The sequence below is a fragment of the Puma concolor genome, chromosome B4 (assembly GCF_028749965.1).
Source record: "Puma concolor isolate L17-30 chromosome B4, mPumCon1.1.hap2, whole genome shotgun sequence".
In the NCBI taxonomy this organism is placed as follows: domain Eukaryota; kingdom Metazoa; phylum Chordata; class Mammalia; order Carnivora; family Felidae; genus Puma; species Puma concolor.
The window spans coordinates 24,781,417-24,808,709 of NC_141673.1; the positions used below are offsets into that span (position 1 = coordinate 24,781,417).

General features: G+C 38.5%; 1 protein-coding gene across 1 annotated transcript in view; it reads left to right on the forward strand.

Annotated features, from left to right (window-relative positions):
* The first annotated feature begins 7,068 nt into the window (after positions 1-7,068).
* The window catches only part of CDK17 (cyclin dependent kinase 17), a 113,562-nt gene continuing 93,337 nt past the window's right edge, over positions 7,069-27,293 (forward strand). The window contains exon 1 of the mRNA XM_086712594.1: positions 7,069-7,200. The gene's annotated coding sequence lies outside the window, so the exon portion shown is untranslated. The remainder of the gene's footprint in view (positions 7,201-27,293) is intronic.

The window sequence follows — 27,293 nt, forward strand, 5'->3', positions numbered from 1 at the left end:
TAGGGTCCTTCCTCAGAATTTTCTGAATGGATCTCTTTTCCTTTGGATTAGGCATTATGAAGGCTAGGTTCCAGGGATGTCAGTGAGCTTGAAAAGAAGCCTGCAGGAATGAAGTTGGCACATAGATTGCAGCCCAAATGCGAGACAGAGTGACTGTGTTCTGAGGCAGACTGCCTGGATCCAGCTGATAATAAAGCCTGCTTATCCCTGGCTTTCTGCATTTTAATTAAGTGGATGGTAAGAGTGCCCTTTACTTATGATAAGAGTGCCTTCATTTTGTGTTGGAGGGAACCTCTCTTTCTACACTCTCAACACATGTGATTCAAGTGAAGCAAACTTCACCTTGCCTTTAAGGGTAGAGCATATGCGGCCAATTACTCAGTTGCCTTGGTCACAGTGACAGTTCATCGATTCGAGTTGGGCTAATTAGAGCTAATGTTTGTGCTACTGGGGAGGTTTCTCCCTCTTTTCTGGAAGCCTTGAACCAGAAAGTATACAGCTACAAATATTGCAGCCATCTTTTGACCTAATGGGTAGATGAGCCAGGGCTGCCAAAGGCAGAGCCAAAAGGAGAAAAACCAGGTTCTGATGACATTGTGTGGGCCGTTGGATAAGATGTCCCTGAAGCCTTAAATACCCCTGGTTTTTGCAGGTTTGTAAGCAACAAAATCCCTTTTCTGTATAAGGTACTTGAGTCACTCATGTCACAACAGAAAAAGTTACAGTATAGTTGCTTTACATTCATTATCTCATTTAATACTTACAACCTGGCAGGTATGCTATTATCCTAATTTTACACATGGGGAAACTCTTAATTAAGTAACTTACCAAAATCTTACGGTGGCAAAGCTAGGACGCCCATCCAATCTGACTGGTTGCAAAGCTCAATTCCTATGCAATATTGCCTCAGGGTTAGAACCCTGACCTGCTTAGCTTCATGTTTTTCTATTCTTCCTTTCTAGTACATGAAGTTTGACACTATTAACATCTGTGGCTTCCTTATTGCTGAATAAAAGTACATTTATAAGACTTAATTCTTCTTCTCTGCTCCTGCTTTTTACCTTCTTATTGTCTTTTTCCTCTTTCTCATTTTTCCTTTTAGTGTTTATTTTTGACACAGAGAGAGAGAGAGAGGAGGAGGGGCAGAGAGAGAGGGAGACACAGAATCCAAAGCAGGTTCCAGGTTCTGAGCTGTCAGCACAGAGCCTAATGTGGGGCTCGAACCCATGAACTGAGAGATCATGACCTGAGCTGAAGTTGGATGCTCAACTGACTGAGCCATCTAGGCACCTCTCCTCTTTCTCATTTTTAATTTTTCCGTTTTTTCAATGTTAAATACCAAATGTTTGCTCTACTCTCCTCTTCATACTCTAAAATGATCCCATGGTCATGTGGGCTTGGGCAAGTCAAAGTTAGTTTACTGAAAAACTTGCCCTTCTAAACTAGTATCGAAAGACTAGAAGGATTACATCTACATATCAGTGTGATAACCATCCCTACACACAAATCACTGCGGCAAACAAATTTTAAGGATGACAAACCGTAAGGCTTCTGCTACTCCCTTCTGTCATTCTTTAAAAGAATGAAAGCAGGCTAATGATCATTCTGACAAGCCTCTGGGAAAATGCTAATTGCCACATTCTCCTTTTTAAGGCGCTTAAGAGGGAAAAAAAAAACCTTTACTGCCCTAGCTCCCACATTTCAACAATATATTTTTTTTAAAGAGAAATTTGTTAAATCTAAAGGTGGTTTCATGTTGTGCTTCATTTTTCAGAAAGCTCAAATAAGCTTTAAGTATATTTTATTTGATTAAGAGCCCACCCCTGATTTCTTTTAGGAGGCAGAACATCAATCTAGTTAAGAGCAGTTAATATCACAAGGTTTAAAAAGGAAAGAAAGAAAAACAATTTAATCCCTTCTTAGTCTTTTAATAGATTCTTACTGGAAGCCTGGAGACTAACACTCCCTAAGCATTTTGTCAACAACTAGAGATCAACTTCATTTTGAAATGTAATGTTTGAAAATTATGTCTTCCTTAACTGCCAAGACTAAGTTTGGTTCCTGGATTCATTTCCTTAGTAAGGACACATGACATCACTTTCCTGAAAGCTTTTTATAATGCTCCCTGGACTGTACCAAGTCTCTCTCGGATGTTACCAAGCCTCTACAGATAAATCTAGTACTGTAAATTTAAAATTTTACATGTAGACAGTAAAGAAATTTCCCTCCCCAAGTTTGTAACTTCTGTGTCTATGGAGATACTTTGATAACGATTTTTAAATAGATCTGGATCTGTAAAATCTCCATAGTTAATTTTTTAGTGATGGGCTACAGCTGTATCATTCAATGGTCTAAAGTTATTTTGCATATGTTGGGATGGTAGAAAATGTTTATGAGAAATAAATGTTAAATTGAGGCTAGTTGTTCTGTTTTCAAAGTAGGTTAAAAAATCCTTTGATACTACTCTTTTCTCATCTGTAGTTTCATTTTTACTAAAAGCAAAATTATTTTGCTCAGGTGACATTACAGGGAAGAAAGTTGACTGCTGCCCTTTGCTTGATTTGCTTCACTCTTATTGCGAACAAATATATTTATTATATGGTTCAGCCTGGCAAAATAGGGAATAAAACCAGACAAAAAGCTTTTTCCCAATTTGGTAAGGTAACTAATTTCTTTGAGAATTTTTTGTAGCTATTAATAATTGGAAATGGTCCAGAAATTCAGACAAATTGAAAACAGATGAAGCTATGTATTAGTGCTGCCTAGAGCAGTGGTTCTCAAACTTTATTATATCTCAAACTGTGTAATAGAATCCTAGAGGACTTGTTAAAACAGTTTGCCGGGCTCCATCCCAGAGTTTCTGATTCAATTGGTCTATAGTGGAGCCTGAGAATTTTAATTTCGTTTTTTAAATTTTGAGATAGATAAGAGAGAGAGAGAGGGAGAGAGAGAGACTGAGCGTGAGTGGGGGAGGGGCAGAGAGAGAGGGAGAAAGAATTTGAAGCAGGCTCCAGCTGTCAGTGCAGAGGCCAACTCAGGGCTTGAACTCACAAACCATGACATCATGACCTGAGCCGAAGTCAGACACTCAACTGACTGAGCCACCCAGGTCCCCCTGAGAATTTTTTTCTAAGAAATTCCCAGGTGATAGATATTGCTGCTGTCACTGGTTCAGGGATCATTGTTTGACAACGATTGATTTAGAGAAAATGAAAACCAGGTTTAGTGTCTCTTTTCCATCCATATCTTGTCTGGATATGTTTCACATTTGTTTCCCGCTTCTGTCTTTCTCAAAGTGTGAGTCACAGCAAAGATTTTCTGATTCCATCCCATTCTACTCTCTCTGTCCAAAGTTCAATGACCTTCGAATTCTCCCCCCTTTAAGGACCCCCTTTCCCAAGGCTGAAGGGTAAATGCCTAATGCTCCAAGAGAGCAGTTTCCCAAATTGTGCTCATCAGCACATGTCACTCAATATTTTTGTATATGTCCTGTGATAAAGCTATTCTATGGTCAGAATATTTTGGAGTACACTGGTTTAACTGGAAAGAAAATTACTTTCAATCTTAGAACAGCTCAGAGTTTTTAATATGCAAATGTGTGTGGTAAATTTCCAAAAGGGAGATGAAGTGTGTGACATTTCCCAAGTGGATCTGATCTTGGAATTCTTCCTCAACCCTCTCTCTCACCATGTGCTAGGGAATATTTATTAACCACAGTTTGGAAAATGCTCTAAGCAATTTTATACTTTATTTTACAAGGTTAACAACCCAGGAAAAAAGCCAACTAGCATGCCAAAAACATCATGGGCAAATTTTAAATCAATTTAGAAGAGTAACTAAATAAATGTACTCATTATTTTGATTGTATGTAACTTTTTTTTTTTAATTGTGGTAAGATCAGATAACATGCGATCTACCCTCTTAAATTTTTAAGTGTACATTATAGGATTGTGAACTACAGGCACAATGTTGTATAGCAGATCTCTAGAATGTACTCATCTTGCGTAGCTGATATACCAGTTGAACATCAACTCCCATCTCTCCCACCCCTCAGCCCCTAGTAATCGCCCTTCTTCTACTTTCTGCTTCTGAGTTTGACTATTTGGGATATTTCATATAAATGGAGTCATGCAGTATTTGTCCTTCTGTGATTGGCTTATTTCACTTAGCATAATGTTCTCAAGGTTCACCCATGTTTTTGTACCACTTCCTTCCTTTTTTATAGCTGAATAATGTTCCACTGTGTGTATATACCACATTTTCTTCCTTCCTTCCTTCTAGCATGCACATGAGTGGGAGGGGGGCAGAAGAAGAAGGAGAGAGAGAAAATCTTAAACAGGCCCCACACTTAGCAAGGAGCCCAACTCGGAGCTCTGTCTCATGACTGTGAGATTATGACCTGAACCGAAATGAAGAATCAGATGCTCAACTGCCTGAACCACTCAGGCACCCCAACGTCTTCTTTTTGTGACTTTTTTGTGATTAAATAATTTACTGAGGGATATAAAGAAAGAACCATGGCTTTTAGCCTCTGCTGCTCATCAGGTCTTTCTGGACCTCACCACCTATGTCCTGTTCCTCCTGCCCAATTTCTTTTCCATTAGTTTTTCATTTTCTTCATATACTGAAGATATTTCTTATGATTATTTCATATATTTCTTCTTATTATAAGTTATCTTATGAATTCCTTAAATGAGTTACATACTTTGTGCTCGTTTCTATCACTAGAAAATAGTTCTATGAGAGCAATATCTTGTCTGTCATGTTTACTTCTATATTGTCAGTGCCTAGAAGAGTGCCTGGAACATCATATGCAGTCAGTAGATATTTTTTGATGGAAAGAATAAATAGATCAATAAAATTATTATCTAAGTTTTGATTTTTTGATTATGAAATGTTTATTATGGTAATAAGAGATTTAGGAAAAGGAAAGGTGCTTTTTAGCAGCTTTAGATGAGGTAATTAGGACAATCTTTGGATTTCTAATTGAGTAATTCCAATCTAATAATATGAAAGGGGAATTATTGATATGAAACTCAGGATGTCATTTTGTAGACTCACTTTTATTATGATTTTTAACATTTTCTAAGGGACCCAAAAAAAGACACACAATTTTTTTTTCTAAATAAGACAAATATGTGAAAAATGCTTGGCATGTAAGTAGGCCTTATATAAATACTAATTTTTTTAGCTCTCTAACTTTAAAAGACCTCTAAAAATGATGCTATATTACATAGATGCTATATTCTTGGTATAGCACAAAGTTCTCTGACTTGGACAAATCAAAAAAGCATCACTAACGGTGTTTTTTTTTTAAGCACACTTGTTCTAAAAGAAAGCTTGTGTTCTACATTTGCATTCGTATATGAACGATAAGCAGTGTTAAATATGTGCAGAGCATAAATGCTTCTAATTTATGGATCCTGGTAATTTTAGAGGCATGGGAGAAGTCTGATTGAAATGTATGATTTTCGTTGGCTATTACAGTAGATATATTCCATTTTGCCCAACAAAATAAGAGAAAGAAGTCAGCAGGCATTATTTTTAGAGGGAAAGGATTCATTCGGGAATCCAAGAAGGTAATTGTCAGAAGTCCTTAGGATATAATGTGATTTGAAATTGCATTAAAAACTTACAAAGTCTATTTCCTGGTATTAAAATGGAAAAAAAATATTTGTATCTCACTTCAGCAGACTTTTATGTGGTTTAAAATTTTTCGTTTAGGTTGTCCACATCCGGTCCCCATTCTTGTCTTTTCTATCCTCTCATTATCTCCCTCTAGGGGTTTGTTTTTACCTTCTGTCTTTATCCTTATTAGTGGAAAAAAGTGGGTCAGTATTACTTTAGTTTGTCTTCACTTTCACTCTGCTGTTCATTCCTGAACTAGCTTTTAGCCTCTGGGAAAGAAGAAAGTAAAAATATTTACAGAAACTGGGCCAACCTCTTGGCGCTCCCTCCCCCCAAGAAAACAAAACCTAACCAAAGGCAACAGTAGCTCCTCTCTGTTCTCTTACAGCACCTTGTATTTCTCTTCTCACATAGCCCATATTTTTATTATAACTGCTTATTGACTATCTTTCATCCAGCTAGACTCTCAGTCCTTTGAGGACTTAGCATATTGCCAAGAACACAGTACAAAGAAATTAAAAGAACAAATGCTGCGTGCGTGAATGACTGCTGCCCTGCTACCCCACTCAACCACCCATAATAAAGAAGAAAAGTTGCAATCAGCATGCTCAGGTGTGGGCCCCTTGACATCAACTCTCTAGAATACCAGTAGAGAACTGCGGCATTGATATCTTAATTACATAATTGCATAATTTAAGCAACAGTTCTTGTTTTGTTGGGGGTGGATGGGAGGAAGATGCAGGGGCTGAATTGCTCAGGTAATCTCTTCCCCAGGCGCTGTGTTGCGTCACTACGTAACCATCGCACATCTGCAGGGTCTTCTCACCCCTCTCACCTCGGTCCGACGGCTTCAGAAGCCCTGCTGGAGAGACCAAGGCCCCCACCTCGGGGCGGGGGGTTTCCCGGGGATACCCCGCCCCGCCCTCTAGGCCCCGCCCCCGGACCGTCGGTTCCGCCCCTCCCGCCGCCGCCGCCAGCAGGGGTCGCGCTGCCGGCGGCAAGCCGCTCAGGCGGGGGTGGGGGAAGCTCCCGCGGCGGGTCGCTTTTCTCCGCCGCTGCTGGTTGGATCGTTTCAATAAAAGTCTTTTTTCTCGCTCGCTCGCTCTCCTCCGGGGAACAGGCGGAGGCGTCAGTCCGCAGCCGCCGAGTGAGAAAGCGACGCACACGCAGAGAACGAAAGCGGCCGCCCGCGGTCTCCGGAGCTCCTCACGGTCCGGCCGCAGAGAAGAAGGAACCCTCGTCCGGGCGGGCCGCCTCAGCCGGGCGTCACCTCCCTGCCCGCCTCGCTCCCGCCCAGGCTCCTCCGAGGGGATTAGTGGGCTGCCCGCGCGGCCCGGCGGCCCGGGAGCCATGTTGTCCGGGGGGCTTGGCAACGCGTGAGGGACCCGCGGCCCCTCCCGGAGGCTCCGGACCCTCGGCGAGAGCCGGAAGGCAGCGGCGGAGGCCTGCGCCTCGGAGGCGCCTCGGGTCCGCCAGCCGCTGGGACCCGGACCTGCATCCGGTCGCCGCGGGCGTCGGCAGAGCAGCTCACGCTCCGCGCCTCGCTTCGCGACGCGGCCCCCGCACTTGCTGGTGAGTTGGTGGCGGGCGACCTCGCGGGGCTTTTCCTCCTGCCGGGCGGACCCCGAGCCGAGGGGGGCGGGAGGGTGCTTGGGACCGAGGGCCCGGGCGGGAGGCTTTGGGGGCGCTGGAGGCTCAGGCCCGGCCGGGAAGTTGAGAGAGGGAGGCGCGGCGTAGGGAGCTCGCGAGTGCCTGTCGCCCCTCTGGTCCAGCGCGAACCCCGGGTCGCCCAGGCATTTCCGGGGTGGGGTGGGATGTGGGTACGTGATGGGCTTCTTCGCGGGAGGCGCCTCCAGCCGCAGCCTCCTCTGGTGCTTGCTGCCCGTTTGGTCTCCGGGGGAGGCCCAGGAGGAAAGAGGCTGAAAGTCCCCGGAGACACAAAGATCCCCCTCGGCGGGGGTGGAGCTGCAGGCGCGGGCGGCGGAGGGGAAAGGAAGGGCGCGAGTCCGCGGGAGGTGGGCGAGGAGGCGGCGGTGGCCGCCGCGCTTCCAGCTCCTTGGAGACGCCGGGGGTGTGAGCGGGTGGCGAGCGCGGGGGAGGAGGAGGAGGAGGAGGAGGAGGAGGAGGAGGAGGAGGAGGAGGAGGAGGAGGAGCCTTCGCGTGGGGAGCCGGCCGAGACAAAGATCACCGCAGCCTCCCGCTGGCGGGTCACACCCCTGAGTGTTGGTCAAGAGCTGAGGTGGAGGGAGTGTGGGAAACCCAAAGAACCGATGGGGAGGGGAATATGGGCAGTTGCCAAGTATTGTCGTCTCCGTTGCAGTTGCTTTTCTCAGCATTTTCGTGCCCGATGCTTTTGCTCCCCAACTCAGCTGGATAGCTCCAGATTCCCTGCTTCCCGTCACCACCTCACTGCCACATTGACTCCCTTGTGGTTTCCCCCTCATTCTCCCCCTACTTTTCACCCACTCCTTTTCGGGTAAGCAGTATTTTGCCTTCAGCTTGGGGGAACGTTTGCTAATGACAGGATGCCTGAGCTTGTTCTGACCCTGAACTGCCTTGAACTCCTCTCTCTTCCTCCCACCCTTTCCTTTCTGGGATCTTGTAATGTCACATGGCCACTAACAATTAGCTTTTCTTCAAAAATGGCAAAAACATTTAGCTGAAACCCGTGGCGCTCCTCTTTTATATTAGTTCGTCCACTAAAGACACGGCCTTGGTTATGGTTTATCACTTGTTAGCCAAATAAATTTTCTAGGTAACAAAAGTGGTAAATTTTATTTTGAGTCTCGGCTCTTACTAGGGTCAGCAAAGTGTATTCCTGGCAGCCAGACCTTCTGTCACTTATCAGGAAATGCTTGACTTAAAGACAATTCTTTCTTCAAACTTTGCTGATTCTTGTTGAGGGATTTCTTTTAAAGGGCGCTAGTGTTAGAAGGTCAAAGTAACAAATTTGAGTTACTGTATCTTAGACTTCTGTTAACCATTGGGCAGAAGAAAATGAATGGGATTTTAAGATCTTTAATGCCTGGAGTCCAGGAAAGCCTCCGTTGAAGCTAGAGGCAAGGTTCAATCAAATTTTAAGAAAAAAATTTGCTGCCCGTGGTGTTATTGGTTTTGTTTGTTAATGAGGTCATGTCAATCTTTGTAATTCTAATATCTGCATACTTCCAAAAACAACGGTTGTAACAATGGAAAAAAATTGGCAATATTTAAGGAAAAGTCTTTTTTTTATTAGGGAGAATATTGGAATATAGAAGTGTCATCCTTTTATCTGGTGGACTGTCTCATAGGCCAGGAACACTAACAGTTTGAATGCTGGACTTCAAAGAAAATAGCTGAGCCTTTGGCGTATATATATACACACACATATATGTACATGTATACATGTATATTTTACAGCAAAAATAGACATTGAAGCATGATGGAAAGAAATTAAAAGTAAAGACTTTGGTATAGGGACATTACTGTTGATATTATTCTGGGAACAGCCATATCTTGCTGCCATTACAATGTTGACGCTATAAAAATTGTGAAAAGGATTTCGTTTTAGGGACCCGCCTCTGAATTGTGTACTCCCTACCCCACTCTCACCACTTAACACATTTCAAATATCTCTGTGAAATTAAAGATCGTATCATTAATGATTGGTGTTTTGTGTAGCATATTTATCAAAAGGCCAAATCGAAGATACATTGGCTATTTTCTACATGTTGGTTAGTGTTTAATTAGATTATGAAGTTTAATTCTCTGAAGGAAATCTACCAAAAAGTTAACGAAGATTTCTGGGTGGTGTGATTTATGGATGAAAAAAAAATACAGCTCTGTATTTTCCAAATTTTTACATTCCTTTTAAAATCAGAAAAAAAGTATATGAAGTATAAAGCCTTGTTAGTAACCTAATTTTCCTGTTACTGAAAGAAGCTCCTGTGAAAGAGTTTATGCTCATCCTTGAACTCTGACCCAATAAAGTCACTTTCAGGTGTTAGGTATTTGAAATAGTGTAGCCTGCCAGATGTGCTCTGATTACCTTACATAGTAAGGAAAGATGAAATTGCAAGAGTTATTTCAGTGTATGGTAGTGATCCAATATACAGTGGTAGCTTTGTACACCAGTAATCTTGTCCTAATAAGTCATTGGTTTTACAAAAAATAGAAAATTTAAATTTTATTTTCTCTGTAGTTGTGTTGACTAAACAGATTTTAATGTATATATTTGTTGATATGTTTCGTTTTTAGATATTGCTTCTGTCCTATGATTAGGGTGGAAAGAGATGGCATAAAATAATTTACTTTGTTGAGGCTTTTGTTTTTCCCCTTATTTTCAGCAGTACTTCCCTCCTTTTCCTTTATTGGTGAAATAGTACTAACCAAACAACTGGAGGCATTTTACTGTGAATGGTAGAAACTATAGTGGCAACTGAAGAAGTGAAGATGATGTCCCGTAATACCATAAAACATTATCTGTGAACACAAAATTTTCCCCCTGGTATTTTCTTTGTTATTGTCTAATCGTGTTGCATATTTATAAGGCATTACATTTTGAGTCTTTATTACTGTTCTCTAATCTTTATAAAAATTGCAGCATCATGTTATGGCATTCTTTTTTATAGTTTTTACACTTCCACGGAGGATAATTACTTAACAAATGTATTGCTGTGTTGTAGAAAAAGGACATTATATGTTAAATTCAGTTAATAAAAATATTCATTAAAATATTTTATCTATTTTAAAAATTGTCTCCTTTCATATATGGGAAGGAAGAATAGTTTTGAGGTTCTTTGAATTTTGAATGTGTAATTTTTGCTTAAACTTTTAAATGGAAAAGTTATTTAAAATGCAATTTATAAACTGATCATGGCATTTTGCGTTTTATTTATTATTTTTTTAATGTTTATCTTTGAGAGAGAGTGAAAGAGACAGAGTGCAGTGAGAGAGGGGCAGAGAGAGAGGCACACACAGAATCTGAAGCAGGCTCCAGGCTCTGAGCTATCAGCACAGAGCCCAGTGCAAGGCTCAAATCCGTGAACTACAAAATCATGACCTGAGCTAAAGTTGGATGCTTAACCCACTGAGTCACCCAGGAGCCCCGGCGTTTTGCATTTTAGATGATGAAGGTAAACAGGAGGTTTATGGCATTTAAAATTGTGCTTTATATACTATTTATGAGGTTAAAAAAATCACCTAAATAGAAAATTTGGTGTAGGTTACTAGCATTCAGCCTACAGTGTTGGCAATTTCTTTGAACTGGTGGGGAGAAGACCTTTTTTTTTTTAATTTCTATTTACAATATTTATGAATTAAGCCAAGAATTCTTACTGTCATTACTGGAGTCTTAGTCGTTATTTTACTCTGAGCCTTTTTAGTTGGTAACTGCTTTCATATCTGCAAAATATTGACCTGGAAAGAGTAATTGCCAAGGGCCAGGAAAATGTATTGAATATATCTGAGTGTAGCTTACCTTTCCTAGCCTGTTTCCCTCTCTGTTGGCCAACTTGGAAAATAAATAAATACCTAACAATAAATCTAATGGGAAGGTGCCTACTATAAATAATGTTATGTTCCATAGTAACCTATGATACTGAATACTGTATGTGAGGAGGTCGATTTACAGATCTGTGGCATATTGGGATGAGTGAAAATTACCTTGCTCTCCAAGTCTCCTTTAAAAATTTTTTTTGGGGGGGTGCCTGGGTGACTTAGTCGGTTAAGGGTCTTGACTTCAGCTCAGGTTCTGATCTTGCAGTTTGAGCCCTGCATTGGGCTCTGTGCTGACAGCCTGGAGCCTGCTTTGGATTCTGTCTCCCTCTTGCTCTTCGCCTCCCCTGCTTGCATTCTGCCAGCCTCTCTCTCTCTCTCTCTCTGTCTCTCTCTCTCTCTCTCTCAAAAGTAAATGCTAAAAAAAATAAAATTATTATTATTATTTTTACATTTATTTATTTTTGAGAGACAGAGCACAAGCGGGAGAGGGGCAGATAGAGAAGGAGACACAGAATCCGAAACAGGCTCCAGGCTCCAAGCTGTCGGCACAGAGCCCAACGCGGGGCTCGAACTCACCAACCGTGAGATCATGACCTGAGCCGAAGTCGGATGCCCACTGACTGAGCCACCCAGGCACCCCAAAATAAAATTATTTTTTGATGTAAACTATATGTGAAAGAAATTAAACTCAATTACCTCTTTTGCTAGTACTATGCCAGGTATTACTTTGTTTAATCCTCATAGTAAGCTCATCATATAGGTATGGTGCCTGTTTTCAAATAAGGACACAGAGGCCCTAGATTAAGTGATGGTCTCCAAGGTCCTACCTCTGTGATGAAGCTGAGGTTCCAGTGTTGGTGTTCAAACCACTATATTACACTGCCTCCTTGGGGATGTGATGTTAAAAAGTCTGTGTTAGGGGCGCCTGGGTGGCGCAGTCGGTTAAGCGTCCGACTTCAGCCAGGTCACGATCTCGTGGTCCGTGAGTTCGAGCCCCGTGTCAGGCTCTGGGCTGATGGCTCAGAGCCTGGAGCCTGTTTCCGATTCTGTGTCTCCCTCTCTCTCTCCCCCTCCCCCATTCATGCTCTGTCTCTCTCTGTCCCAAAAAAATAAATAAACGTTGAAAAAAAAAAAAAAAATTAAAAAAAAAAAAAAGTCTGTGTTAAATGTCTGCTATAGAGAGAACTAAAAAGTGATAAATTTAAAAACTCATCAAAATTAGATTTAAATTCCATTGAATTAGCTTTACTACACACAAAACAATTGAACTATACAAAATGTATAAGAGGACATGTTTATAGCTAAATATGAATTAAAGGTGCTAAAAAATACTGAAAATATTTGTAGATTTATTTTTAATCATGGATTTATCAATTATTTTGGGGGGGCACAAAGTAAAACGAATATTGGTGCTGAAAAGCAAAAATAATTATACTGTATATTTACTCATTTTTGCTTCTAAATTTTCTTGTTTTGATTTTACATGTGTTAAAATTAGTTTGCATTATTTTAGCATATGTCATAAATGGGAAGGTGGCTCAGATGCATGCTGTGTAGGTTGCTTCAGTATTGGGTGAGAATTTTGCTTTAAGATAGATAAATTTTATATCTATATCTGTGCACAAATAATTACCTATTGGTTTGGGTTTTGGAATTGCTTATTAAGTAAAGTGTAAATTTTGATTTTGTGTTTTTATTACTATGTGTCTATATACCACTGAAAATGGAAATATCAGAGCAGATTGTACATTTTTGGTAATACCTTTTTACATTGAAAGCCAGCCCTTATGATGTTATTGTTGATATATATCCTATCCGTTGTTCAATTTGAAGAACAGAAAATGTTATTGAATTGACTAGGGGTATTACATTAAAGTGGAAAAGCAATGAAAGCAGATTTTCTTTTGTTGTCATAAAAGTTAATTTGGAAAAGGTTTTGTCAACCTTTTTTTTTTTTTTAATTTTTTTTTTCAACGTTTATTTATTTTTGGGACAGAGAGAGACAGAGCATGAACGGGGGAGGGGCAGAGAGAGAGGGAGACACAGAATCGGAAACAGGCTCCAGGCTCTGAGCCATCAGCCCAGAGCCCGACGCGGGGCTCGAACTCCCGGACCGCGAGATCATGACCTGGCTGAAGTCGGACGCTTAACCGACTGCGCCACCCAGGCGCCCCATCCTTTTTTTTTTTAATGTAAGCTCTACACTCATCATGGCACTTGAACTTATGACCTTGAGATCAAAAGTTGCATGCTATACCAACTAAGCCGCACATTCCCCTTGTCAACCTTGTAAAAGCACATTTTTATTTCTTTTTATGCATTTATTAGTGTAAATACTTTCAAGAATACTCTAAATTTTAAATACATATTTGTAAACAGTGGGAAAAGGACCCAAGAATAATTTAACTATATTCTAGGTTAGTGACTAACTCACTTTGGTCTTCTCAGTCATATATTTAGTCCATCTATTCTTATAATTGATGGTTAACATTTGTTAATAGTGTGTGTTAATTTTTTTTTTTAACGTTTATTTATTTTTGAGACAGAGAGAGACAGAGCATGAACAGGGGAGGGTCAGAGAGAGAGGGAGACACAGAATCTGAAACGGGCTCCAGGCTCCGAGCTGTCAGCACAGAGCCCGACGCGGGGCTCGAACTCACGGACCGCGATATCATGACCTGAGCCAAACTTGGCCGCTCAACCGACTGAGCCACCCAGGCGCCCCTAGTGTGTGTTAATATTAAATAATATAAACAAAGTTTGGTAAAAATTGGTATTAATATTTGTGAAAAATCATTAGGTAACAACATTGAAGCTCTTCTTACTCCAAATTTAGAGGCATTATCCTTTAAATCAGCTAATATGTAAAATAAACTAGCTAATATATATTTTTAAGCATTATCTTTAAAATAAGCCTTTCCCATAATTCCAGATTTTAATGTTTTAATTATTGGTTTGTACTGCTATTTCTGGTGGAAAGCTTTTTATTGATTTTTGAAATAAATTTTAGATTCCTTAAGGAGACTTTAGCACTTTGAGCTTGTCTTATTGAAATATTTTTAAGAAATCCTTTATGGCTTTATTATACTTAATACATTTTCTTTCTCTTTTAATTTCCTTTTTTTTTTTTCTTTTTTTTTTTTTTTTTTTGAGAGCAAGGAGCTAGAGGGAGAGGTGCCCATGTGCATTCAAGCAGGGAAGGGACAAAGCAAGGGAAAGAGAATCTTAAGCAGGCTTCCCGACCAGGAGCCCAGGGCAGAGCCTGAGGCGGGCTCTGTCTCCAGACCTGAGAGAGCATGACCTGAACCAAAATCATGAGTTGGACACCTAATTGACCAGGCCACCCAGGTGCCCCAATACATTTTGTTTTTCAATTCAGGGGTATAATAAGTAAGTACTTTTAAAGCATTTGTTGTGCCCTAGGCATTGTGTTAGTCATTGTATATGGTATAAAAATATAATTTAATGAGAAACTATTATAATATGTGAAATAACAACAACACTGTTGACCGGAATGTTCTGCTCTTGGTCCTAATCTCATGTTTTACATGTTCTCTGGGCAGTCTCCTCTGTATTCAGTGCTTTGTTCTTAATTACCTCTATGTTGATGATCTCCACACCTTTACTTCTAATCCAGACCTTTTTTCCTGAATTCCTTCTAGTTACCTCCCAGATGTTGCCTCTTAGTGTTCCTTTACCAGAGCTGAACATTTTTTTAGTCTCTGCCTCCATTCCCAACCACAGTAATGCACCACCATCAGCCTTGTCGCTTGAGCCAGAAGCTTTGGCAGATTATGCTTTTCTGTTAGCTCTCCTCTCCCTAGTCCAGTCTCTCACACCAAACTTTATCAATTTTATTTCCTAAATATATTTCAGATTTTTCTCCTGTTGTTCCTTTAATATGTAAGGGTTTTGGAATACCTCATCTGTATTATTACATCCAATTTTGGCCATTTAAATCTAACAGGTATTCATTCTTCTTTACATTTACGTATATGTCTGTCCTTCCTTCTGCCCATCCATCCATGTATCTATGTCCTATACTAGCATTCCTGGTCCATCCTAAGAAATAAAGATGAGGAAGCTGATGTGTTGGTATTACAGTGCTGTGATGCTTGGAGAGAAATTCTCATTTTTGAGGGCAAATGTCACTTTGTCGTCTTTCATCTACTCTGGTGGAGTTGTGGTAATTGTACTATAACATTTATGTCTACCATAGTACTTAAGACATTGTTTTGTAATTAATTATTTATAAATCTCCATTCTGGTTGGCCTTGTGCTCCAGATAGACCATGCTTTTTTGGTATTCCCTCCAAATTATGTATTGCCTAATTGAATGAATGAAGTGATAGGATTAGGATCTGAATTGGTAAATTACGGTCAGATTAATCATGGCCTAGAGAGTCAAGAGTCAATTCTGATACGGGAGAAAAATTAAAAGCCATCAAAAGTTTTGAGTATTGTTGTTACATGTAGGTGGTATTTGTGTGTGAGCAATATGGAAGCAGTTTGTAGGCCAACCTGGAGGGGCAATAATGGCATTATTGGGTCTTTTTAATTACTTGTAAACTGTACTAACTTGTTGTCTTAGACAAATTGGAAATATAAAATTACATTATTTATATGTACGTAAAGCATCTCTTTCTAAAGATCTAAAAACTTTGGTCGATATCAAGAGTGAAATTTGGTTTAGCTGATAAAATTTCATGCTTAATGAAATTGAGCTCTTTACCTATGTAGTACTAGAGCTAAATGCATTTACTGAAGTATAGAATTGCACTCAAAGGGAGAGAACAGTGCATTTATTGTCATCCCTGTTGCCCTGATAGTTTATGTATGCAATTGACCAAGAATTTTGTTTTTATTGGGATTATTGTAATTAAATAAAAACTGCTTTAGAGTCTGATTTTAAAATTAAAGACATTTTATTGATATATTTTTAAATTGAGGTTTAAATTATACCTCTGTTATAGTAGGTATATTGTAAGAATTAGATACATTTTAGAAATCAGAGATTATGGCCTGATGACATCTTGAAATGTAACATTTAAAAATGAATTTTCATAATTTGTGAGATTCAGTGCCTTTTCATATTTCTCAACTTATTATATGGTCTTAAACATTAAAAATTTTTGTATCAGTTAAATTTTCAAGATCATGATTTATTTACTGACCTTTTTATCATTTCAGGAACAGTGGAGTCAGCACTGTATTTTACAGTAGATTTTTTTGCCCATAATTTAAAAAAAAATTTTGTTTAAAAATTAAGCTCCTAATTTCTAATATGGGGCTCGAACTCACGACCCTGAGATCAAGAGTTGTATGCTCTACCAACTGGGCCAGCCAGGCGCCTCTCCCCATAAATTTGTGAGCATTTGCCCCCCCCCCCATCAAATGTTATTTCTATTTCTATTCTCCTCTGATCCTGTTTCTTCCTTAGAAGCTATAAAATGGTTGACACATTTTTTAAAAAGTTTATTTATTTTGAGAGAGAGAGAGAAAGAGAGAAAGTGAACGGGCTGGGGAGACCAGAGAGAAAGGGAGAAAATCCCAAACATGACATCATAACTTGAGCTGAAATCAAGAGTTGGTTGTTTAACCAACTGAGCCACCCAGGTGCCCTGACACATTTTTAATTTTAAGTACAATTTTTTGGGAAAAAATCTGAACTCTTATAAAGTTGGAATTGGTTATATGTGTCCATTTGTTTTCCATAAAGAAATTATTTCAGTCGTAACTGATAATCATGTGATCTTGAACCAGTTACTTAAACACTTAAGGGTCAGTTTCTTCTATGAAATTGGGAAGTGCCAGAACCTATTTCATGGGGTTTGGGAATTAAATGAAATGGTATGTGTACAGCACTTTTCTTTTTTTTTTTTTTTTTAAATTTTTTTTTTTTTCAACGTTTATTTATTTTGGGACAGAGAGAGACAGAGCATGAACGGGGAAGGGGCAGAGAGAGAGGGAGACACAGAATCGGAAACAGGCTCCAGGCTCTGAGCCATCAGCCCAGAGCCTGACGCGGGGCTCGAACTCACAGACTGTGAGATCGTGACCTGGCTGAAGTCGGACGCTTAACCAACTGCGCCACCCAGGCGCCCCTGTACAGCACTTTTCAAAGTACCTTGCATTTAGCACTCAGAACTGGCAATTTTTTTTTTTTTTTGTATTCCTCTTCAATAGGAAGAATTGTTGGTAATGTACCAGAATTGTTTTGCTGATCTATTCCTTCAGGTTTATTCCTTCAGGTTAAGTAAGTGATTCACAAGGACAATTGAATTAAAATAATCTCTCTGGCTTTTAAAACTGTACATAACCTCCAGGATTTTTGCATATGCTTCCCTACTCCCACCCAATTTGAGAAACATTGTTAGTGAGTTAGCGTTACTGATCCGCGTATGTTGCGTCCTTTAGGTATATTGTGGGGAGGAGGATACTATAGACTATTGGACCAAATAATGTAGGATATTCATTATTGTTTCTTATCTAATGCCCATTATGAATAAAAGTGTTATAATCTTCCTGGTAAAGAAGCACATTGATTAATCTTTTCTTTAGGACCAACCAGATTTTTCTTGTAACCATTTGCCCTTTGTCTGTTTCCCTTCTTCAGACCTATCCTGTACCGCTTGTTTGACCTCTTAACAGTATTTGCTGTCCATGTTAATGACTTTTATGTGTGATTCAGATATTCTGAAAGTCAAAATAGAATAACAGGTCATAACTTACCCATCAAAAAAAGAAAATTGTTTTTGCGTTTTATTCTTTGTCATAAACTCTTATTTATTATCTTTTTTTTTTTTTTTTTAAGTTTGTTTTGAGAGAGAGAAAGAGAGTACCTGTGCGAGTTCGGGAGGTGCAGAGAGAGAGGAGAGAAAGAATCCCAAGCAGGCTTGGGGGCTGTCTGCGCAGAGTCTGACACACAGGGTTCGAACTCACAAACTGAGCCAAGAGATCATGACCTGAGCCAAAATCAAGAGTTGAATGCTTAACCATCTGAGCCACCCAGTACCCCTATTATCTTAGGTTTTTATTATCTTATGTTCTTCTAGGTCAGTGGCCTTCACATGAACTTCGGAAGCACTCTTGTTGATTAAAAAAAAAACAAACAAAACCCAACTAGATGTCTCTGTGGTGTGTGTGTGTGTGTGTGTGATGTAAAATCTTAAGCTCTGTCCCAGAACAACTGAATTCAAATCTCTGAGCTTCGTTTTTAAAATGTTCCAGGCAATCCTTGGGTTTTAGAAACACAGTTCTAGGGTTTAGTACAGTGTTAAGAGGAGCAATCACTCATATAGAAATTAAAGTAAGGGCAAAGTGATTGAAACTTTCCATCATCGCATCTTATTTTTTCTCTCTTTTTATTGTTTTTTGGATTTCCTAGTTTTATCATGTTTTGGGGGATTTTCTTAACTTTGTAAAAGTCTTATGTTCCAATTATTGTATTTATTTTTTATCCCTTTAGTGAATATCTTTTTGTTTTGGTTTTTTAGTTTGTTTTCTAAAAGGTAAACTGAGGCATGTTAATTTTTTTTTTCAAAGTTTAATGAGCATACATTGATTGAATTAGGGAACACCAAACCAGAGGTTTTTACCTGTCTACCAACTAGAGCTGGGAGAGTGGGATGTTTTTACAGGGAAGACCTAGAAGCAAAGGGAATTATTTGATTGGTGATAGTTTAAGCAGTTGCCTTCTTTGGAAAGCCTAGTTGACTGTTTGTGATTGGTTGTTCTTAAGTTTCATTTTCTCAGATTCTTGTATAGTGACTGTGGCTTAGGTTTTGGTTTGCTTACCTAGGGTACCAAGGCATTAGAGCCACCTTAGTCTAATCACCTTCTTGCTTAATTACTTTAACAGTTTGAGTGTCTTACTGTTTTGCATCTGTATAGTCTCAATTTTTATGTTTTTAAAAATTATTTTTTAAATGTAAGAACATACCAATGTAGAAAATAGACCATAATCTAAATTCCCTAGCAGTGGTTATCATCTTCAAATATTCTCTGTGTTTTTTCATATACAGAGTTTAATATTTTTGTTTAAGATCCTTTTTATAATGTAAGTTTTTTAAGTTACCAAATAATTTTTATGGCAATCATTTTCATTGTTACAGCAACAGTTAACTGTTTCATAGCAGTTAATAATTAATAAATTACTACTTTTCATTTTGCATCATTTTAAATTGTGCTGGGACAGGCTGTAGCACGTGACCACACCATCCTTTCCCCGCCGTTTTACATTTCCTTAGGGTAGCTAGATACAGAGACATGGAATTCCCAGATCAAACCCTGTGAACCTTTTCAATTAATGCTTGTTGTGGCAGCGCCACTAGTAATGTGCCACATCTACTTTTACTGACACTACTCTTTAAAATTCTTGCTTCAGGGCGCCTGGGTGGCTCAGTTGGTTATGTGTCTGACTCTTGACTTCAGCTCAGGTCATGATCCCAGGGTCATGGGATTGAGCACCCATGTCAGGCTTTGTGCTAGGCTTGGAGCCTGCTTGCGAGTTGCTTTCTCTTTCCCTCTGCCCTGTCCCCTGCTCATTCTCTCTCTCTCTCTAAAAAAAAAGTAATAATAATACTTGCTTTAGATAATTTATAGAAAGATGTCATTGCTTGGGTTTGGATTTCTTTGATTGCTGGGTTTTTTTCCTTATTTTCCCCTCAGATTGCTCAGGAGGAAATGTTTACCATTCCCTGAATCCTGACAGCTTCATTTTTCATTATTTTGTGATACTTTTTTTTTTTTAATTTATTCTGAGAGGGAGAGACAGACATAGCACAAGTGGAGGAGGGGCAGAGAGAGAGAGGGGGAGAGAGAATCCCAAGCAGTCTCCACACTGTCAGTTCAGAGCCCGATGCAGGGCTTGAGCCACGAGATCATGCCCTGAGCAGAAACTGAAATTTGGATGCTTAACTTAGTGAACTACCCAGGTGCCCCTGTGATACTTTCTTTTTTTTAAATCATATTGCTATATGTAACATTTTTTTCTCTTAATCTGAAATAATTTGTTTTGGTGATCCATCTGTTCTTATTCTAGCTCCAGCTTATTTTAGTTATCACTGCTTTGTAATGTATCTTAATGTCTGGTATGGCAAGACAGTTTTTACTTCAAATAATTTTGATACTATGTATGTATTTTTCTTTTATAAATGGTAGGCAAAAGAGAAGTAAAAGAGGTGTGTCCATTTTTTTTTCTTTTCAACCTCGTCTCTCTAGCTTAAAACTTCAGTCCTAGATATGTCAGCACATCTGTAAGAGTTGGATCAGGAATCAGGGTAGACTTCCATTTCCTCATTGTCCAGGTTGTATCTTGTAAAGAGCATCTCTGTAAAAATTAGGTAATTTATGATTTTGTTCATTTATTCATGCTGTCACCAAAGGTGGACTTGTCCTGAAGAGGAGGGAATGACATTCAGCCAAGGGTACTTGGTAGATTTCTTGGAGGAAGTAATGCTAGAGATGATTAGCTTTAGCACTTACTAGGATAAAAGGGCAGTATGTAAAAAGGAATTATGAAAGAAGGGTTTACGTTAAAAAAAAAATTGTTATTCTCCACCAGCCTATTAAGTATTTCCATGTAGTAGAAATAGAGAAATAGAGGTTGCATGTGGAAGATGTGGTAGGTGAGATCAAAGAGGGAGCTATACCAGTAAGAAGTTTGGATTTTATTCATCTATGGAATTGACTTATTGAATATTTTTTAGGCAGAATGTCCTCTTTTCTACATTGAAGTCTTTGGGAAAGTTCTGTGAACTGCTACAAATGAGCTACTTTTTGAGAAGCAGCCTCAAAGTTTTGCTTCCTTACTTTAGGAATGCTAAAAAGAGCTACTTGTGCCTTCTTTTTTCTGGTCTGGTTCACCTCAGAGACATGAAATTATTTTATTATCTCTTAGGAGCATTTAGAAATGTGTATTTGTAAACCTTCCATTTTTATCTTCCAATGAGGAAGTGATCCCACATGGTAAAATTTGGTTTCATCATTTTATTGGGGAAATAGATAAAAATAGTAAGTTTATGACATTGAAAAAATTCTTTTATTTAACTGTGAATATCAGCATGCCAATGAAGGATACAAATACTAATTATACCTCTACAAATGATTATTTAGTTCTTTAGACTTTACCTCTGTGTTAATATAATACAGGTAACCATGTAACACTATCCATTTAATAGTAACTCAGTTAAGTTATATGCAGGTACTGAGAATAGGCTGATTTTAGCAGCTACTGGGTTTCAGCACTTTAAAGTCAACTAAGTTTGACTTTACAGTTAATCCTTGAGCAACACAGGTTTGACTGCACTGGTCCACTTATACATGGATTTATTTTGGGAACAAAAAGTACAGTACTATAAAAGTATTTTCTCTTAGGATTTTCTCAGTAACACTTTTTATTCTCCTTTGTGAGAATATAGCATATAATACATATATGACATAGAAAATATGTGTTAATTGACTCTTTATGTTATTGGTAAGGCTTCCAGTCAACAGCAGCCTATTAATAGTTAAGTTTTTGGGGAATCAGAAGTTAAATGCAGGTTTTGGACTACACAGGGGTCAGTGCCCCTAACCCCTGTGCTGTTCAAGGGTCGCCTGTACTTCTAATAGTTACAAAGAATTTTTGATACATTTTTGATCTTGTTCCTAAGGAGGAGGTAACTTTTCTTAAAGTATTTACTCTTCACAAATGATTCTCTCCCTGCCCCATTCCTTTCTTACTTTGAACTCTTCAAATCCTTCCACTTTTGTAGGCATTTAACATTAACAAAAAAAAAATAAACTTAATTTTTTTGAATAGGTGATATAATTAAGAACTTAAAACTATGTAGAGAGATATATAGAGAAGTCTTGTTTCACCCTTTGCTTTCTCCTGCTAGTTTTTCTTCCCACACCTTTTATAGGTAGACATTTCCTTTTGTGTTTATCTTTCCAGTGTATTTTTTGCAAATACAAACAAATACATATATATTTTATTTTGAAGATTTTTCCATGTCTAGTTAAAGATCTTCCTTTATTTTTAATAACTGTCATAAACCCACAGAAGTAAAATTCAGCTAAGTCACCGAGTCCTTTGTGGACACTTGGGTTGTTTCTTATCTTTTGCTATTACAATACCAAATGAATAGCATACATACAACATTTTGTACTTGTATAAGCAAGTGCATGATTTAGAGTCTAAGAACAAGGGTCCGTCAAGTGGTAAATACCTCTGTACACAGGTTTCTTTGCTGTCAGTTGAGAAGGCCTAGAAAAAAATGACACCCCAGTAGCAGTGAGCAGTTAGTGCCCAGATCTTGGTTTCTAATACTATTCTCCCATGAAAGGAACCAGAGCTCTGGAGAAATGGCTGATTCCAGGACTGGGACAGGAAATAAATACAATAATACTGAAAAGTTAAGAAGTACTCCCAACAAAAACGATGAATGAGGTATGTAAAAGGGGCATAGGAGCTGACTCAGGGAGCTCCCAATGATTAATAATAGAACAATTTGAGAAAATAAAATACAATTTTAAAAATTGGATTATAATTTAATTATAAAATATCCATGAATCCATACTGAAATAAATAAATGGGGGAGAATAGACAAAACTCCTGTGCAGAGGAATTCCAAATAATTTATGTAGATACTCAGCCTTCAAAGAGGTATAATAAAACTCTCCTCTAAATGAGTGGAAAAATAGAGAAAAGGGTAACTTAGCAGGGGAAAAACCTGACAAATGCTACCTCAGCTGTGTGACCAAGGTTTAATACTATAAATATATTGTATTAATACTATAAACCAAGTGTATCTCCCCTGCCCCCTGTAATTTATATGTTGAAACCTGATGGTATTTGGAGGTGGGGCCTTTGAGAGGTGCTTATATCAATAGGGCATGGAATTAATACCTTTTTAAGAAACACCAGAGAGCTACTTCCCCTCTTGTGCCATGTGAGGACTTAGTGAATAGATGGCAATCTATGAACTATGAAGTGGGCTCCTACCAGACACCAAATCTGCAGGGGCCTTGATCTTGGACTTCCCAGCCCCAAGAACTGTGAGAAATAAATTTCTGTTGTGTCTAAGCTACCTAGTCTAAGGTATTTTATTATAGTGATATTCCTTAAAGCTCTCAAGGTCATCTGAAACAGGGGAAGTCAGAAACTGTCCCAGCCAAGAAGAGCGTAAGAAGACATGACAGTATAATAATGTGGTATAGTGCTTGGGATCCTGTAACAGAAAAAGGACATTCGGTAAGAACTAGTGAAATCTAAATAGAGTGGACTTTAGTCTGTAATGCATCAGTTTTGGTTCTATTTGTGACAGATATACCATAGTAATATAAGATCTTCATAGCAGAGTCTAGGTGTCTGGTATAGGGCAACTATGTGTACTATCTTTGCAATTTTCCTATGAATCTAAAACTATCATAAAATATTTTTAAAAAAGAAACTGCTGTAATTCTGTTGCAGTCCTATTGGCCATTATGTACCGAAATGTTTGAGAGGCTTATTTTCCCATAGCCTCACCAACTGAATGTGTATCACATTTTTGGAATTTTGCTCTTTCAATAGATGAAAACTGGTGTAACTCAGACTGTTGTATTTCTCTCATAATGAATGAACTGAATTTTTTTTTTCTTTTGTATTTATAATGGACGTTTTACTTTTTTCTCCCTTCTGTGAACTCTAGCATTGTTTATTTTTCTGTTAGGTTTTTGTCTTTTACTTCTTGGTTTCAGGAATTCTCTGTAGGGAGTTTAGCCCTTTATTTGTAATACAGGTTGCAAAAAATATATTTTTTCATTCTTTATGATGTTTCTTATGCAAAAATTTTCCTTTTTTATATGGTGCTACTATTTTTTCTTTTGTTTCTGAACTTTGAAACATAGTTCGAAAAGTCTTCACCACTCCCAGGTTTATGAAGGAATTCATCCATCTTTTTTTCCAGTACTTGTGGTTTCCATTTTTACATTTAGATCTTAAAATTTGAATACTTCATTTCCTCCTCAGCATCGAGGCATTTTAAATGCTTAACCTTTTCTTTCAAATTACTCCTGTGTAAGCATCCTTGTGGCTTTATAAGTGCTTTAAATGATTTATAGTAAAATAAATGCTTACACATTTATTCTTGGTGGATAAAAAGCCTCAACTTTCTGGAAAATATATTAAGCATTTCATTGTGTCTTAATTGCAAATCATGGTTTAAAAATAATTTTACAGTAATGAAAATTCCCTTAAAGTTACTTTTCACTGTTAAATTATAGTAAATTTAGCAGTATTTCTTTCCTTGAACTAATTCTTAGTGTTGTGGATTATTCTAATTTAGTTTTTTCCCCATCCTGTTTCTCCTAAGATTCCTGCTTCAGTTTTCAGACCTGTCTGATTTATTTACCTCCCATTGTCTTCAGAACTCCTCACTGGTTTTATGGCTGCAATGATACTGGTAATCTATTTGGTATTATGTAAAGTTTTATTTGTAGGCCAAATATCTGTTTTAACTCGTTAAGAAAATGGAACCAATGGTGTCAACTGATGTTGCCTAGTGTAGGATGATTTCTTATACCTTATACCTTTTTATTTATTTATTTATTTATTTAAAAAAAATTTTTTTTTTTAATTTATTTTTGAGACAGAGAGAGACAGAGCATGAACAGGGGAGGGTCAGAGAGAGGGAGACACAGAATCTGAAACAGGCTCCAGGCTCCGAGCTGTCAGCACAGAGCCCGACGCGGGGCTTGAACTCACGGACTGCGAGATCGTGACCTGAGCTGAAGTCGGCCGCCCAACCAACTGAGCCACCCAGGCGCCCCTCTTATAACTTTTTATAAAGGTATTCATATTTACCTCATTTTACTTGTGATGAAACTAGTATTGCTGAACTGAATTTTAATAGATATTTCGAAACTATCTGGTGATGCTGTGGAATGTTGGCTCTTAGAAAATACTACCAAAAAACTACCTAATGACTTTATTGCATGAAGGAGAGAACCACCTTTACAGAGTTGTTAGGATCTGCTAGGGGAAGGGGAGGGCATATGAAAAGAATAGTGAAGTAGGAAGAGAGAGCAAAGTTGGTATGTTTTTTGAGGATTTGTTGGTATCTTTAAGACATATTTAGGAACTTGATTAGAATTAGTAAGGATCACGATATAATAGCTTAGGATTGATAGACACAGCAAAGCAAGGGTTTTGAGGTGAGATTTTTAAAGTGTCCTGGAAAGTGAACAGTCATTTGCTGCTATTTATTAAAAAGTTGAATAGTCTGCTCTTGGTTTATATGGGGTTTTTGGGAAGTTCCTGAAATGAACAATGAAGTTATTTGCAACTCTTATCTGCCTGGACAACAGTTTCCTGGAATAGTAGAGTCATGTTGTCAAAGACAGCTGAACAGTGATGTTAATGTAGACTAAACTCTGGGTGTAGATGGTTTTAGTTCTCACTACCCATTCAGAACCACAATAAACTTGAAAATACAATTATAAAAAGTGTAATTCTTAGGACCAGCTACTAAGACAATACATTCTTTTGGTGAGGTGTTTGACATTGAATGATTTCCCCTGAAGAATGAGGCCTTACTTTGATAATTAAGGTGTCTGAGACACCCGAATAGGCAGTTGGATATAGGAGTCTGTAGCTGAGAAAAGAGATCTAAAAGGATCAGTAATAGAAATTTGGGAGTTATTGTTTAGATTAAATCCAAATGCCTAGATGAGTTTGCCTGAGGAAGCATAGAGTGAGAAGAAAAATACTTGGGCCTCAGAACTTCTAATGCTTAATAGCTATATGTGGGGGAGAGAGAGAGAGAGAGAGAGAGAGAGAGAGAGAGAGAGAGTCTAAACTTGCAAAAGAGTGGCCAGAGAGGTTGGAAAAAAAAAACAGGATATTGTAATGTGATCTCTGGAGATGTGGCTGAAAAGTGGTGGGATCAGAACACGAAGGCCTTATAGGTTTAGGTAGAGAAAGACCTATTGACCTCAGTGATGAATTTTCACTGAACAGTTCTGTGCTCTTCCCAGAGCTGTTCAGTCTATCATGACATTCTTCACCTAAGAATTGCCTAATGGGGAATTCTGTTTGCAGGGTAGTTATGTGAAATTAAGAATATTTTCTTAGAAATAATTGTACTGGGGGAGCACCTGGGTGGCTCAGTTGGTTAAGCATCTGACTCTTGATTTCAGCTCATGTCATGATCTCACAGCCTTCTGAGTTTGAGCCTCGTGTCGGGCTCTGTGCCTATAGCATGCAGCCTGCTTGGGATTCTCTCTCTTCCTCTCTTTCTGCCCTTCCCCTGGGTGTGCTTTCTCTCTCTCCCTCTCTCTCAAAAATAAATAAACATTAAAAAAAATAATTTTACTGACTTGCTCCCACATTACCCTGTAAAAGTTATTTAATCTCTCATTTTGACTGTAATTGAGGACAGGTCAGTCGTGTGTAGCCTGCAATTTTATATACAGTACATCTATTTAGTGTTAATACTTTGGGAGTGTACAGGGGAAGAAGTAACATTTGTTGAATACCTACAGTGTGCTAGGCACAATCCATACATTCTAATCTATATCTCACATCTTTCTGAGGTAGTTTTTTATTTCCTTCTCCAAAGAGGAAAAACAGGTTGGATTTCTCCGTGTCGTATTTTTCACACTCCCCAATATCTATATGAAGACATCACGATTTGAACCTGTGTTAGGCTTATTCTCAATTTTTGTTGAACCCCATGGACTTCCTATATGCTATAAACCCTTGATCAACCAGTGCCACAGTTGTAGGTAATTAACATTTCATCAGATTTTAATTAAATGTAGGAATATGGTAGCTTTCAGTTTTTGAGGAACAAGACTGAGCACGTATCAAGCAGTAGTGAAGCAAAGAAGAGAGAATCTAGGCCCATGCACTTAATCTTTGATTAACTGGAATCTTTGAATAGCTATAATCCATTTAATCCCTCTTAAGGAAGCTATTCAGGTTGAAGAATAATGCCCTATTTGACAGAATTCTGGTTAATTCAGACTTTAGTGTTTTAGAATATTTTTCTCTGTCCTCACAGGAAGTCTTTCTTTGGAATTTTTTTTAAAAGTCTGTTATGATTAATGGGTATGCACATTTTGCCTGCTTTTTTTCTTCATGTTGTCTTAATCTAATATAGCACTTCATAGAAACAAAAACTATCAGAAAGTTGAAGAGTGCTGGCATTTTTAATATC